General features: G+C 37.7%; 1 protein-coding gene across 2 annotated transcripts in view; it reads right to left on the reverse strand.

The window, feature by feature from the left end:
* Positions 1-14,429, reverse strand: part of st3gal5 (ST3 beta-galactoside alpha-2,3-sialyltransferase 5) — a 31,367-nt gene extending 16,938 nt beyond the window's left edge. Inside the window, exon 1 of one of the 2 annotated variants that reach the window (XM_069189681.1) lies at positions 14,149-14,429. The gene's annotated coding sequence lies outside the window, so the exon portion shown is untranslated. Of the gene's footprint in view, positions 1-10,962; positions 11,040-14,148 lie in introns of those variants that run through there. The other variant, XM_069189682.1, reaches the window with a different exon arrangement.
* Positions 14,430-15,488: the final 1,059 nt, after the last annotated feature.

Raw genomic sequence — 15,488 nt, forward strand, 5'->3', positions numbered from 1 at the left:
AAAAGCAATATTTGAGTGAAACACATGCAGGAAGAAATATCAAATGCTGCTTTGTTAACTAGCCAATAGTTTAGAGGATATATGGTCAGAGGAGTCTGTCTCAGAAGTTAAAAGACGTTTTTATTTCATGAGCATGGGTGCGAAACAGAGACGCTCAGTGAACTTTTCTCAAATTAACTTAGAACAGTTCTTAAATATTATTCTGTTATCTATCACGCTTTCCTGTGCTCACATGATTACAAGCGTTCGTAGCACGCATTTCTATCACACCCATTCTCCTGCCTCCCTATTTGCTAGAGATAACTTTTTTTTTAAATACAATTGATCACTTACATTCATAGCAAATATTCCTATAGAGTGGTGTAGAATCACATAGTATCTCGTGTCCACTCAAGTATTAGCGCGCGCTGTATCGTAGTACGTAGGCTGCGTATTCGACACGTATTAAAATAGAAAATATGAAACTCCGTCCCGATTTTTCAGCGCACACAACAAAGTTCCAGGGTCATATGGCGTACCAGCTGGAGGCGCTCTGCGTACCACTCCTGGTACACGTACCACAGTTTGAGAACCACTGTATTAGAATAACCTCACACTCTACATTTTAAATTTGATGTACACTTCTTTTTAGAACCAAGCTGTGTAACCAAAACTAAATATGTTCAAATTACTTTTTTTAATATACATAATTTGTTGACCTAGTTGATACTACGCTAGTTTTGTTCACACAAAAACATTTTAATGGTAACTGAAAACATTTGTTTATTGGACAGAACTCTGCAATAAATCTTTGTAGTTATAGGAATGCAAACCCTGTACAAGTATTTTATGAAAGAATGGAAAAGGACAACAGGATTAGATAGACCAACTTTCTTGAAATATGTAACGACAATTAATGTTTCTGTGAAACAAGAACACAGTGACAGAAACACCCCCTTACAAAGAAATAGGGTCTGCCTGTTATATCAGGGAGGGTTTAGACCCTCAGTGTGAGACATGTTAGAGAACTTTACAGTATCGCATGCTGAACCCAGTCTGCAAGCAAAAAACTTTTCCAGACCAGTGTTTCTAGCATTTTCCAGAAGTCTGTCTAGCACTTTGTACAACCTTTACATCTTAAATTGTCTGTTTACAAGAAGGACAATTATTCAAATCTCTAAAGAATCTCAAAGCTTAGGATTACGAAACAAAAACCCATTTTTGCTTTTGACACACTGTTATCGACACGTGACAGTCTGCAGTCAGTAGAGCACAGGTAAAAGCTCTTGCGCAATCAGACAGCATTTACTAGGCCTAAATAACACTCATATTCCAACACTGGATACAAAACCCACGGATATCAAAGGTTTTCTTAAATGCCAACTCTCACCACTATGAACATGGATATCTCACTTTTGATTTTTACTTCACTTCTTTGATGAAAACAGCTTTCTAAGTTTTCATCCATGTAGCACTGCTACAGCTGGAAGTTTAGATGGCAGGATTAATGCAAGGGACCTTAAAGCACACCCTGTGACTTCTCACCATCATTACACTCCCCTAAATATGCATTAGCTGCTAAAAATAACCTCAATGGGATCCAGTTCTAAAGAATGTTGCAGCTACAGTATATTGCTTACTCATGTCACTCAGAACATACAGTAGTTGTGAAAGAACAATTGTGTAATTGTTCTTTCACAACTATCAGATACTTTTTAAACTGTTAGCAACTTGAAAGTCCTACAGGCCTTTCTGATGTTAAATTGCTCAGTCTGTTGCCAATCATGTTACTCAAAAGCATGACTTCACCTGCTATGCTCGCTGCCTGAACATTTCACTCACAATTAGCGCCCAGTTTTTGCAGAAACAACAGTTCTTCTATCTTCTAAGTAGTGCTGGGCGATAATTCGATAACAATAATTATCATGATATAATTTTCCTCGATATAATTTTAACAAAAGTTCGATAAATGTTCGATATATATGTGTATGCTCTGCGCATGCGCACAAAATACTGTGCAACTGCGCGTGCGTGTTGCAGACCGGGCAGCTAACGTGGTGTTGTTTACCCACACGGTGGTGGCTGACAGGATTGTAGTTAGAGTGGAGAAATGAGCGACACTGAAGCAAACGTAGTGCTGCCAACGACCAGCTCGAAGGACGATTACATCGTCGACAGAAAAGGTCATTCAACTTCGGTAATTTGGACATATTTTGGCTTTTTACGATCAGACATAAAACAGAGCACTTTAAATTTTGCAGTCTGTCTGTGCCATCTTCTACATGTGTTTTATCACACTGCAGTATTTAATTTCTCTATTAAGATATTAATTTTGTAAATTTTACCCATGCATATTTTGACATAAAAAAGACTTGAATACTCTCTAACTCAGATTTGTTTAATGTTTCTGCTGTTTGGCATGTGTTTATTGTGTTCTTAAAATAAAGAGTTGTTTAATTTACCAATTAACTGTCTGGTTTCTTTAATTTTCACTCAAGAGAAAAAATCTCCCTTTAAACTTGAAAGAAATAATGATTTGACATTTATTGTGATAATTATCAATATCGACTGATATGAAAATTTTATCGTGATAATGTTTTTGGCCATATCGCCCAGCCCTACTTCTAAGCTCAATAAGCTAACCTTGGGTTTACCAGCTTCAATTCAAGTCCTCACCCAGGCCTCTACCTCCTGTATTTTCCAAGATAATTCAAGATGTTTGAGGACACATTTTTCCAGGTAGAAATAGCCTCTGGAGGGCTGGGTTAAAGCGTATTATTTTTCCCAGCGAGTTTAATACTGTACAGTGCATTTTGATTGCCTCAGCACAAACCGAATCACACAATTAAGAATGGCGCCACATTGTGTAAATCTACTGAATTTACTAATAAAAGCATTATAGCTTTAGTGTGAAAAACGTTTTAACTTTCCATTTAACACTTAATGTTAAAGACTTCAGCAATAATTCAGTTTGAAAATCACTAATGAATTTCTACATTCCTAATGTATTTCTACATTCATCACCAATTTTGAAGACTTATGAATCACAGAATTGCAACTATACAGATATTTGCAACAGAATAATTTGACCATTTTCACCATAAGTTAAGGATAGTACGAGTCCTGTTCCATTTTGTCATGATGGCTGAAGTCTTATATTTCCTTAATGAAAAAAAATAGCCTGGGAATTCAAATTATAATTTTATCTACAATGACAAAATCATGAAGAAACTATTTAACAACTAGTCGAAAAGCATCTACAGTATTACAGTGTTTTACACCTGCATATTGTGTGGTGGCTCTGCGGCTAAGGATCTCTGCCTGTGGCTGAAAGGTTGCCAGTTCCTAACGCCCCAGTATAGTGACGGGGACACTATACTGTAAACAGGCACCGTCCTTTGGATGAGATGTAAAACTGAGTTCCTGACTCTCTGTGGTCATTAAAAATCCCATGGCATTTCTCAAAAAGAGTAGGGGTGTAACCCCGGCGTCCTGGCCAAATTTCCCATTTCCCAAATTTCTCATGGCCTCCTAAAAATCCCCATCTATGAATTGGCTTCATTACTCTCCTCTCCTCCCCACTGATAGCTGATGTGTGGTGAGCATTCTGGCGCACTATGGCTGCCGTCGCATCATCCAGGTGGATGCTACACATTGATGGTGGTGGAGGGGAGTCCCCATTACCTGTAAAGCGCTTTGAGTGGAGTGTCCAGAAAAGCGCTATATAAGTGCAAGCAATTATTATTACAGTTCATATCCTGTGGCCGGCAGAGGAATCCTACTCTGTTGGGCCCCTGAGCAAGGCCCTTAACCCCACCTGCTCCAGGGGCACCGTATAAATGGCTGACCCTGCGCTCTGACCCCAAGCTTCTCTCCCTGTCTGTGTCTCATGGAGAGCAAGTTAGGGTATGCGAAATGACAAATTCCAAATACAAAAAAATTGTATTTAAATAAAGTGATCTTATCTTATCTATTACTTGACTGGCCCAAGCAATTTAAAAGGTGTTATTTTTTTTACACCTAGGGGTGACAGCAAAAACAATGGTGCATGTCTGACTTCAGCCACAAGAGGGCATCACACTTTTTTTTCCACCTAAAGGTAAAAGGTACATTTTTCACCTTCAGTAGTTCCAGGTGAGAGAGACGCAATAGGAGAAATTTAAACAAAGCTGTCAGATGTCTTTCAGGTATAAAAGCTGCTTAATGACCGCGCCAGCCTAGAAAAAGAAAATCAGAGTAAGGCTAACTATTTTAAGATCTAAAAAAAGTGAAGGAAAATGACATAAAAGCAAAGGGTATTCCAAATTAAGGAAGGTACTACAAAAGAGAATTAATTGTCTTAAATTCTTCCTGTACTAGAGCAGTACTAACGTTTCCAACAGCCATCCTTTGATTATAAGTCTAGACACAGACAGTTGAGCCAAGATATAGAGACCAAAAACACAGCCCTGACAGCCAGTTAATACACAGGGATAAACCTGGTTACACATAATGAAGATACAGGAACTTGTCCTTGACAGCAGCGGAATTTGAGAAGATTTCCCAAAGGATTGTGGAGCAGCACTGGCAATATGAGCAACACAATATGAGCCCGAATAACTTATAATCCACGAACAATGTGTATGATTTTCAGCAGTGCTGTTTTATGTTAGAGTTGGTTCAGAAATTGACAGTTTTACAAAACGGACGTCTGAAACTGACTTTTACGCAACAAGATCTTGATTTCTCAAGTGCAAATAAATGAAGGAAAAAACTGTAGAAAATGAAAACATTTATCCAATCATCAATATAATAATGCAAAAGATTTACTGCACAACCATAAAAAGGATGCCAACGTCTTTGACATTTTTTTGTTTTAGCTTTGTAATTAAGTTACAGACATGTAAAACACACTTAACCAAGTTGCTATCTCAGTATTTTGTATAACTACACTGGAAGATTGAGTTTACTGAAATGACTGGATCTACAGTAAAACGCAAATGCTGAAAATATACAAGAGAAAACGCTTTTTGCCCTCGGCTGCCCCTAACAGATAAAATAAAAACAGAAAAAATTACGTTGCAAAATGTATAACAAAGAAATGGAGACCTAATGTAGTTCCAGATGAGATTATTTTTCATCTCAGTTCACCTAACAGGATGAAGTCAGAGCAAAACAGTGCAAAAACTATTCATCCATTTTTTATTTAAGTGGTTATACCCAAATGTAACACAAGTGAGCACACTTCCAGGCTGCTTGTTCTGAAATGGATGCCATGCAAAGATAAACAGTTTCACGGGCTTTGAAAGTATTTGCAGAAACCAAATTTCCTTGTAATATTACAGTTAAGTAATGTGAAATGTAAACTCAATCTACCAAAAGAATAACTTGTCCCACCCTGAACTTTGATAGGAGTTCATTTTCTGTATTATTAAGATTTGGTTTCAAGGAAATAAAGATTGACACCAGTTTTCAGTTACTGGATCTGAAGTTAAAGTACAAAGCATACTTTATTTTAAGCCGCTTGAGAAGTTAATACACATGATTTAATGAGTCACACCTACAATTAACACTTAAGGTACCAGTCATCAGCTAGAAAGATCTAAAACAAAACTGCTGAAGTGGAGAAAACTACTCTTCCTACTCGTATTATATTCTCTACCAAAGTGCCAACAGCAACAGCAAAATACTAGAATACCTGAAAAGCAGAAGCAAAGTAATGAGAACTAAATTACTATCAAATAGCACCTCATCAGCCTGACGTCAATTAAATGAAATTTCAAATTTAATACCCTAATAAACTACATGTGACAATTCAACAATTGACAGAATACATACCTTTACATACTAGAACATGAAAATTATTATGTTTAAATTCTAATATCCACCCCCCCCCAGTGTTTTATCCATTCCTGTTTAACAGGCTATCATTCCTCAGTGCTAAAGTTTAATTTCCAGGTGCTGAGACATTTCCTTTAACTAAAGGCCCATCTGCAAGAGTGATGAGACAAATACTTTTGTGCCAAGACAAAAAATGTCTTGCATGGTGGGGGACACATTAATCGGGTAGTGACAAATCACCTGTCTACATCAATAGACAAGATTTGAAGCAGACAAAACCTAAATGAGAAACTGCATGTTTAAAAGGCACAAGATGAACACAAGCACCCGGAAAGAAAGGTGAGCAAAGAGACACGACCACTTCCTAACAGCATGAAAACATGTGAATGTTCAAAACATTCAGCTCCTCATAATCAAAAGAAAAACACCAATAAACTAATGCTTTCTTTGCAAACATAAACCATTTTTAAATTGGAGCTCCTTTCACAAGACCCGATGTGTAAATAAGACATTTATCTACCTATCACCAGAAAGTCCGTTTATTATTCATAATCACAGAAGCACAAGGCGAGACAGGGCAACTACAAGTTAAAAATGAACAATCAAAGAGTTTAAAATAATAGCAGTGGTAACAGCCTGACTGACCTTGTGAAAGATATTGAGCATTTACCGGGACCACTTCCATTTTTACTGGAATACTGCAGCTGCAGTAGATTTAACACAGTTCGGGATAACAATATTTTACATACCAGCAGGAAAATGCAAACGCCTGTGTACTCGCAGTTTCTGAAAATTGCCTGTGCAGAATTAAGCCTGAATAATGTGACCTCGACGATCCCAAACCAAGATCTAAATCCAATATGTTTGCTACTGATCTTTAATTAAATGTTGTTAACCCTACAATAACTCTTTGGTGCTAATTGGGTTGTTCTTTCCAATCCAGAGGAGATGACTGGTAAGGAGACTCTTGCAGGGAGGTTACAGGATATTTAGTAGGGGTCTTGTAAAAGAACATGTGCCATGGAATTTACACTTCCTTACAAGGGTGGTTTAGAGATACTTGCCATTGCTTGTTTGTGCAGACAGAATGTTGAATGTGGCACATTTCTAAGTTATAAAGGAAGGAAGCAGCTATGGTACACAGATTAAGGCATGGACAGAAATCCTCAAAACCACACTTTCTTTTTTTGTGGGAGGGTCTTGTTAAGGGTGATTGAAATCTGTTGACTTCCCTAAAGTCAACAACAGTAATGATCGGTTATGTTCAAGGCAAAGCAAACAGCTTTCCAGTTATGTGAGGATTAGTTACAGAAAGGCAGAAACCTGTCAGGAAGTTTGAAAGCTGCTTAGCGAGACTAACGGCGGTCTTCCGCCAGGGCTGCAACTCTACAGCCCTTAAAGATCTGTTTTTACTCAGTATCCTGCAATTAAAACTCAGCCTTATTGCATCTTCCATTTGCGCAGCCACATTTTTTTCCTAGAGCCCAGAAGAAATCAAAGCAAACTGTTAGTAAACCAACGCACGATACAGGGATTTTTTGTTTCCCCAGAATGGCTGAGAAGCCAAAGAAAATCTCAAAGAAGCAGAGACAAAGAAGAACCCAAGGGAAAAACATCACAGGACCAGAAAATGTAGTGTTTAACCTCGGGACGTTAGAAATAATGAAATGAGTGGACTTTCTGTTCTACAGCTAAGCACTAGGTTCAAAACTATGTACATCAAAAGAGGTTTGCCACAATGGCCAGGAAAGGTCCAATCACCTGCAACACTTTTGCAAAACTGCTGTGTGTAGTTTATAATTACCTGCAGAAACACAATTGTCACAAGTGACGCACAGAGGATTCTTTCAAGAGACAAAACAAACATTCAGATTGCACGGGGGGGATACACGGAGCAAGTTTCTCCTGTAAGGCAAGATTCAGAACTCAAGAGTGAAATCAAAGATCTGAAACTCAGAATAATCATCAACTGATCTGATCTAAAAAACTGTACCTATCAAGACAGGGCTTTGAGGTTAACAGGTCAGCAAAAGGAAAAAGAGTTTAAATCTAAACACAGTGAAGCACAAAGATGTTTTAGAGATGCTTAAAATAGTTTTGGAAATGATGTGACGCTGTTGCAAAGGATCTACTGTTTATGATGCACTAATAGGCACGTAGTTTAGAAATCTGTCAGTTCCATACAACTGGTTTTGGGGTGAGCAGAAAAAACTTAGTATTATAGTACATAATTAAAAACATAGTATTTTGGGTTATGGAAATACTTTAGAGGGGAGTGAAATTATGGAATCACCCTCCCTCCCACCCCTTTAGCTGAAAAAGGGAGAGGAATCCCCCGTCCCCCACCCCTCAAAAATTGAAACTCAAGCCCTAAGTATTTAAATCAGAATCGGGTTTTAGAGTTCATCATTGTAAATGGGTGTGTCCCCAATTGCCTTATCTGGGTAAATAAACCACTATTAAAAAAAAAAGCCTAGGTGAAAGTAAGAAAAAAAATAGTTCCATGAATTCAACACTCCATGGATTAAATGTTACAGTCATTTCAGTTATTACTTTTTACAACTGCCATGTTTTTCAGCATTAATATAAAGCATGTTATCGAAACACAAACAGAAAAGCAAGGTTATGATGGAAAAGCATGCATTACTTTGTTATGTTTCCGGTCCAATTCAGACAGATCTCGGCCTCCCCCACAAAAAGCTCTGTTCCTTCCTACAACCTGCAGACAGACCACTGAAGACTCACTTGTTCTGACAGCCCTTGGCCTCATCTCACTACAGGTGCACTTTATTTGTCATGTACAATAACCCCTCTGGTCTTGCACTGTAATTACAGCACCGTGGATGCTGGCCCCCGGTGAAGCAGACATGGACGCCCACTAGCAGTCGTCCAGACGTCACCTCAGAGAGACGCAGTACAGAGTGCGAGTCGAGCACAACCTGCCTGATCAAGTATTTGTTCATAACTGTTCTCTCATGCGCTTGCGGGGGCGGGGGAATTCCACCAAGAAATGCACATGGGACGACACGAGGCCACAGCACCAGCGGCACCGGAACACTTCACTCTTACAAACACCCCACACCGATCGCCAGCGCCCTCCAGCAAACGGGTGAGCCACCAGATGTCAAGACACAATCGTTTCTAAATGTAAAAATACCTGGCCAGGAATATTTATTCTAATTTTTAATTCGACAGAAAAACACTGACAGAACGCGACAGTGGCATCGAGCCCTGCTTTCACCTTTACCACTTCTAATAGTTACAGTACCTGGTTTGGCCTACCTCAGAGTTTTTCCACTACACAGCCTGTGAAGCAGAAACCCTACAGAACAAACCTGTTGAAAAATCTGTTTAGAGATAATCGTATCTAGGTATAATATGGTCAAAAGTATCATATTGTGGTTAAAGGATTTCATTACACCATGATGTTGATAATTCAGCACTTCTAGACAAACCTGACTGGAAATCAACAGCTAATGAGTTACACTGAAATAGTTCATCAGTAACTCAAGACTAGAGAGGGCAGTAGACGTTTACCAATATTTCCATAGAAATATTTTCATAATGGTTTCCATAAATTACAAATTGTAGTCTTTATACATACTAAACCTTCAGAGAGACAACATTAAAGTACACAATTGCAGCTCCAGCTACACTTTCACAACGCTAATTAAACCAGAAATCTCACAGGCTAATCATTTTCCTACCAAAACCTATAAAAGAAAATGTGAACTTCAAACTCAAAGACCACTTTAAAACCAACACAAACTGCTTTAAACTGCTTTAAAGGGGAACTGCAATCCCAATTTCTCAGACCGGTTATTAAATCTTAGTAACAAAATTAATTAATTGACAGTATCACAACATTACAAATACAAATTAAGCATAAAATTGTGAACTTTGTGAAAGTACTCTATGGCCTCCATTGTTGTCTAAACCATTGGTCTCACCATGGACTAGAACAATAGTTTGCACAAATTGTGATGTGGAGCGGCCCTTCCTGCTCACTAGTCACTGTAGTGTAATGTAATTATATTTACGAGTAAATAAAAACAGGTTGTGCAGCAAACATTTCACTGCAGAAATGTTCCAATGTGATCTGCATGCAAAGTTAACAAGTATGTTGTATTGATCAGCAAAACCATCTCGCAGTCGAGAGCAATATTTCTATTGGATTAAGAGATGTATTCACAAGTCTGTTTGTTTACAATGTAATAGGGATGCTTCACCTCCCCAGAAGTGTGGATACCTCGTTTTGAATTACAGAATATATTGCCGCACATACATGGAAATTTAGTCTATTTTGTGATGCAAATTGGAGGTTTTACACGTTACTGTGTACATTTTACTTTCACTGCGGTTTGAAATGCACTCAACAATGCCGATTTTCTCTAACCCTGAAATGTAAAAATACATTTCCCCTTTAAATGAACAAATAAAGAAGTGAAAATATACTGTGGACTAAAAATATACAACTTGTTTTATCAAAATGTAAAATTCTCAATTTAAATCCAATTTACTTGTCTTACTTCAACAATCTCATCAACATGCAGTATGAGGTGTGTAAGATTTCTAATAATCTTCATATGCATACAAAGATAAATGCATTAATGAAATAGAACTAAGCAGTTTTATACTGTTTAAAATATACACTTTAAAAACAGGACTTAGGACTTTTTATGTGGGAAGGAAGCACAGCAACTGATACAGATATTGTCACTGTCTAGCTCCAACACTGGAATATACTTTCTCATCATGAGTAGATGTCTCACTCCAGAAGGTAAAATGGAACATTTGCTAAATTAAAGGAGATATGCAACTAAGGCATAGGAGCAAACACTGCTGCGCTTATTAGCGGACAGTGGGACACCCATGTTCAAAGGAGGGGCGTGTGGTCAATTGTCATTAATTATATGGCCACTGCAAAAATGCAGTGCAAGACAATGCCCACAGCATTACAGATTATGACCGACATTTTCCAGGACTGGCAGGAAAACTATTAATCAGCTGCCTACAGCCCAGAATCTACAAACATACAAAATGTTCCCAAAATCCCACTGGTAAACTTCAGGTCTGTGGCCTGTAAACTCCACAACACATAAAAACAACAACTCAAAGGCATAAAATGAGGAGCTGTCTTAGCATTTCCGAGTACTTACATACCCTGGTGGCTTAAATGGAGTCCATCCAACTTCATTCTACCTTACGAAAGAAGTTGTTCCATACCCTGGACACAACGAACACATTCTCACCTCAGACTTACAGAAGAGCACAGAAGGGGAAATGGCACAGTCACATGCTTTCGGTGGGAATACAGCACGGTATGAGTAACCGTGAACTTTCTATGGCTGTGCACTCTTAACTTTCCTGCTAAAATGTTCTTGAAGGGGAATCAAGATGTTATGCAATGTGTTTCAAAACACAGATGTTTCAAAATTGTTCACCTCTGTAGACAAGACTAAGAAGGCCAGTTCCTCACGTAGAGCAATTCCACTGCAGACTGTTAAAAGATACAAACCACAGGAGACATGACACCACTCTCTTACCTATCATGTCTGAAATAAATTTGGCATCTATAGACATACAACTGATAATTTCACACCACCTGTATATTTAATGCCTGTTCAGGTGAACTGCTTTCAGATCAAAGCTTTTAAACAGATAGCCTTGACTGCTGCTACTACTGCTGCTATTAACGTGTCAGATAATCACTTATGAACCCAACACATGGACACAGTGAAATGTTCTAATAAAGTTTTGCTTTATTCTATATACTCCATACATACAGTTATAGACAGTTGAGGCATCTGTCCTTAATAAAAAAAAATCATTACAATCATTAAATATTTATAAATAAGCTACTGTGGTTTCTGACACCATCATAAATTTGAAAGTTGTGAATGTATTAAAGTTTGCTCACCACTTTGAACACTGTTTCTGGAGTGGTTTTAAAACAAATGGTTGACTATATTGTTTAAAATAGGTATGTGAACCCTTGACCATAGCTCGACAGCGTCTTTCATTTGTGGCCAATGCAGGAATCTAGGTCTACTGGTAGATCTCAGGTAAATATAAACAGGGACTATCATATATAGCAGTTTACATATACATCTGATCGGATTCAAAGATGCCCACTTTAGGACTAAGACATGTAAACAGTTATTTCCCCACAAGACAGGGCAGACATATACTATGCTTCAAAGAGGCAGGTCATTATGCTCTCATTTGCATTGAGGTAAACAAAGAACTGTACGACATGACTCTTCCAATGTGGCAGTATTAATGGATTACTTTGTGGTACAAGTTTCAAGAGGCAGCGAGAGCCCTCTTTCCTATCCACAGCTTCGCAGTATAAATAGTCTGAGAGTTTCACAGAAAGTAAAACTGGGGCCAAAACTCAAAAGCAATGAAAGAAATCAAGCAATCAAATTGAGATGGTTACTGCACAATAGATCACGGGATTGGGATTTGTTTGTAATATAGCATTTTGGCTAAAAGGATCACAAATAAGCATGTCAACCTGGCTAAAGGACTTGGGTTTACAGTAATGAGGTTCCCCGTTTCCTTTACATACTGTATATTGAAATATCTGAATTGTACATTTAAATTATTTTAGGCTATATTGTTTGCACAGACAGGAAAGCATCTTCTAACTGTCTGAAGGCATCATCTCTCCATGTAATTTGGGCTAATTACTCTGATGATCAGGACTTTGAACTTGTGGTAACATTAAGAAAATATCAAATAGCATTAATATTTTCTTATATTTAGATGTCAATTGTGGTTTCACTTAATATAAGTGTGCATTCATAATACTATAACATTCTGGGAGGTAAACCCGTCTTTAGAAATGTCATTACAGCGTGTTAGTTGTAGTAAAGCCGAGTTATTATTGGGAAAAAAAGGATCAGAGGCCAAGATCTTGCGGAGCCGGCCGTAACAGTTGCGTTTGAATTAAATGAGATTTGGACTAAATTATCTCCTTTACATTTGTAAAAGCCTTTGCTTAAAATTCTCAAATAACTTTTTTATACGCTTGGAGATGGACAATATAATTATTTTTTACCCGTGAACCGTGGAACATCTCTAAGTAGAATATAACCAAAGAAAAGACATTATTTGGCCAAGTTTTAAACGAGTTTAGCTTAATGAGAAATACTACATGCTACACGAGCTAAACAAGAATAAAATAATAACATATCTTCCTACTTTTCAAGTTTCCTCTTTAGCGAGTTGGAAAGCAAATACAATAAAATAGCACTATCAAAACAAGTCGTGAGTGTAGATGTTATCTTTGCAAGTTAAGACATTTATACAGCACCATTAAATGCCACTGTTTAAAAACACGCCTTTTAGTTACAAAGACAGCGAGCTATACAGTATGTATAATTTATTCTCCATTTGTAATTACAATTTAAATGCCACAGCAAGCATAAAAAGGCATGTAACCATTCAAAAAGAAAAGCTTCTCTTGGATAGTTTTGTCGTTTTATCACTTTGCTACAGTCTGAATATCCAAATCCCAGCGGAATTACTCAAGGGTACATAAATTCAAGTGGTATTACAGAGCGCTACCAAAACATCTTAACCCGCTGTGCTTCATGACTAATTATGTTCCTCGCTGTGTTTATTAATACCAGCCAATAAATAAGCACTAGCATCTTAACTGATCTGTCGGTTTAGAAGTTCACCGACTTTATTTGCTTTTCACAAAACCAAAAGAAAATCCTTTGAAAAGCGGTCTATGGCCTAAGTGCTCGCACCAGGGGGAAATAAAACGAAGTAAAATTTCGCAGATTTTAGCTGTGTAACAGCCTCCGCTGCCATAAAAATACAAAAGAAAACACCTTTTTACGGTCCATAATACCAATACACTAATCGGAGTTTGTGAGGTGTTTTTTTTTCTGTGTGGGGCGAGTACAACGTGAAGTCCTAAAAAACCTTTAGTAAGCTGGTAAATTCAAAACGTCAATGTAGACGTTGCTATAGGAGACAGGGGATTCCGCAACTAAAAAATAATCCTCGTTTTAAAGTAAAACAGGACGAACATTCTTCTGTGACGCCTCTTGCGTCTAGAAGACTGCACTGAGTAAAATTCCAAAGACCTCAATCTTAATCCAAAACGTAAACAGCAGTACTGTACGTCCCTTAAAACCGAGATGTTTTCCATGTTGCCTTTAATATATGCCGGTTTTCTTTTGCGATAAAATGCATAGCTAAGTGCTGTTTCTTTGTGAACCACAGAATCAATATTCGATTTTCTACGTGTTTTTTACGCAACCTCAAAATATTTAAATATGTGCTTTTGAGGTAGCGTTTTGTAAAAATGCGTGAAAACGGAGGACATACCTTCCCATCCTTGCAGAAAATGATCATCTAGTATAATCCGGAAAATAAATCCATCTCAAAATGAAGAGTTACATAATTTTCACAACGTTACATCGAGAAATGCGATTTTTTTTCAACAGCACAAGGGAGACGCCAGATACAATTGTTTCACTCAGCAAAACGCTGTTGCTGATATCAGCCGGCGCTGCTCCTTAACCTCTCCAGAACTGAGCGCAGCGGCGTGTTTCTGATTGGCAGATCTGCGAGCCAAAGAAGGGACTGGTGGAGCTCCTTAGCGGCGATTCCAGGACAAGCTGGATCGCTGTTCTGCGTCGCGCTGGGAAGGTGGAGCTAAATGTATCTCAAAAATCCATCTTTACGTTATTACCCCTAGGGAAAGGTAGCTCGCCAAAATCTGAAAAGCGTATAGAAATGAAGAATTCGAAATGTTACATATTGATTACTCACAAGAGATCATTGTGCGTATTTTTGAGGACTAGCCGTTTTTAAACGTCATTCCTGTAAGTAACAACCTTAAATGTAAAATATCCAAATTCTTTGTAAATAACTGTGGCGTTTCTACAGAATCTAAATAGACTTTTATTTACGTAATGGAGGACAGACTTTAAATAGGAATTTTAAAGAAGAAGGAATTCTCTAGTACAGCAGTTCTTGAAGACCCACATACTTAAAAGCGATCATTTCAGCCAAACCTTTTACCTACTAAATCTTTAATTCAGGCAACAATTCGCTTGACTAAAAACTTTGCAAGTTCTACTCAAAAGTTGGAGATTTTAAAGGTTCGTGAGAAATAGAATATTTAATAGGCAAATAACAACATAGTAAGAAACAGAAAATTCAAATTACACGTGACCTTAACATTACACGGCCAATTAATCTTTGTTCTGAGCTCAACTGCTCATTAGTGAGTGGCAGTTGTATGATAGTGTGCAAGCTTTTATGCGAAAATAAAAAAATCAAAATATCTCATTGCAGTGCTGAGTCCTGGAAGTGTTTCAGGTTATTTATCAAATTGCGAGGAAGGTTTCTAATACTACTGCATGGGTGGTCAGTGAGTGTATCTAACAAGAAGCAGGGAACTGGTGTTTCTGCAATCGTCTGCAATAGTAATAATAAAAATAATAATAAGTGCGCTTATATATAATATATAAAATAATACATATATATAATAAATATATAAAATAATATAGTATTATCTCACTGTCACTAGTGTTGAGACAAAAAGATATTTCCCACCCCTTAATTTTTTGTCATGTCATGAAAGACAAAATGTGAGAGTTGCTTTCTTGTAAGAGCCAAATTCTTGGAGGAGATTAATGCCAGACTGCCTCTGCTAGGGA

This window comes from Lepisosteus oculatus, chromosome 1 (genome assembly GCF_040954835.1).
Source record: "Lepisosteus oculatus isolate fLepOcu1 chromosome 1, fLepOcu1.hap2, whole genome shotgun sequence".
Classification (NCBI taxonomy): domain Eukaryota; kingdom Metazoa; phylum Chordata; class Actinopteri; order Semionotiformes; family Lepisosteidae; genus Lepisosteus; species Lepisosteus oculatus.